Here is a 1,951-nt window from a genome sequence, read left to right as displayed (position 1 = left end):
TCTCTTTCTCTCGCTCTTTTTAGGAGGGGGTGTTCTTGAGACAGGGTTTCTCTGTAGCTTTGGAGCCTTTTCGAGAATTAGCTCTTTATAGATCAGGCTGGCCTTGAACTCAAAGAGATCTGCCTGCCTCTGGCTCATTAAAGATGGTGCTGGGATTAAAGGTGTGCACCACCACCGCCCAGCCTGACTTGCCTTTTTTTCAAATGCCACATGTCAATGCAGCTCTCCAGCTGGTCATGATTTCATATCCCCACCAATTTTGTGGCATCGTAATAGAACACCCGATACTGGTAAACAGAATAGAGTTCATGATTCTGCTGGCTGGAGAGTGCAAACAGCACGTTGGAAGAGTCTGGAAAGTTTGGTAGTAGTCTCCTGTCTGGGACTCGGGGCACATGCTGACAAAAGGAGAAAAGAACCTGGGCCAAACCGATGTTAATTCTTCTTTACCTATATGGCAGAATTCATCAATAAAGACATTATGTTCTAAGCTTTTCTTTGGGGGAAGTATTATTTATATTCTTCTTATTATTGAATCAATCATCTTGCAAATTTCTGACCTCTTCCGATTTTTATAATTTTGCCTTGTAGTAATGGATTTCTGGAAATTTGTTAATTTACTCTAAGTTGAGATCATTTTTTACAGAGGTCTCATATTTTGTATTTGTTTTAGGTTAATTACAGCGTCTCCTATTTCATTTATGCTTTTGTTTATGTGACTCTTATTTCAGAGTTCACCAGTTTCTCAATTTTATCTGTTCAAAAAAGAAAAAAGGAAGGAAGGAAGGAAGAAAGGAAGGACAGTTCAGTACTTCTGATTCCCCCCCCCCCTTGTTTTCCTGATATTCATTTCTGTTGATTCTGGGCTTAGCTTATGTACTTTTTCTTTCTTGCTCCTTTAAATATAAAGGTAGATTTGTTTTTTAGTTCTTTCTTTTTTTAATGAAAATTTTATTTCTGCAACCCCCTTCTTCATTGGATCTATTTTTGTTGCACTACATACATTTTGGGTGTACTGTCTCAAAATATTATTTTGTTCATTTTCAACTTTTTTCTTTGACACACTGGTTTTTCCAGAATCTACCAGTTTTCATATATCTGTGACTTGTTCCCATTTCCTCCAGCAGCTGATTTCTGGTTCCCTGTTGCTGTGTTTAGAGAGACCCTTGATGTGGTTTCAGCCTTCCGTATTAGCTGAGGCTTTGGTTTAATACGCAATCTGTCCTAGCGTATATCCCATTGTGCTTCAACTGTTGTGCTTTCTGTCGGGGAGACTAGTGCTCTGAGCATGCGTGGAAATGTTTTCTATGTGCGCCGGAGAGCAGTGTTGACCAATGTTTAGTTTATTTATCCTGTGTCTGAATGATCTGTCCTTGTTGAATACTTACTGCTCTCTGCTTCTCCCTTTGGTTCTGTTAATATTTTATGTACCTAGGTGATGTTATGTTGACTACATCCATATTTACAGCCAACGAGTCCTTTGGATGAGCCACCTGTTTTATTATTATGTACACGAGTCCCCTTTTCACAAAGGCTGCTTTCTAGGATCCTCAATGAATGCCTGAAACACAGATGGTCCTGACTCCGTGTATACTGAACACTGTGATGCCATGACCCTTGATCTGGTACCTGAGGAAGCCATTGACTGAATGTGGGTGGTGCATACAGCACGGACATGCTGGAAGAGAGGATCACATGTGGAGATGGGCAAGTTGGCATAGGGTTTCACCCAGCCAGCCATTCTATGCATTATGATTGGAAATTTATCTGATTACACTTTATAGTCGTGAAGGACCTAGTACTTTATTGTATTCATTGGTTTTTTTTATGAATTCTTTTTTTCTTCATATTTTATGTGTTTCAGTTTCTTTATGGTTATTGTAAAGGATACATAAAACATCTTATCTGTTACAAGTTAGAAACCATCTCCATTTAAACTTACTACATGGCA

This window comes from Microtus ochrogaster, linkage group LG7_11 (genome assembly GCF_000317375.1).
Source record: "Microtus ochrogaster isolate Prairie Vole_2 linkage group LG7_11, MicOch1.0, whole genome shotgun sequence".
NCBI classification, from domain to species: Eukaryota; Metazoa; Chordata; class Mammalia; order Rodentia; family Cricetidae; genus Microtus; species Microtus ochrogaster.
Note: the sequence above shows the minus strand (reverse complement) of the source record.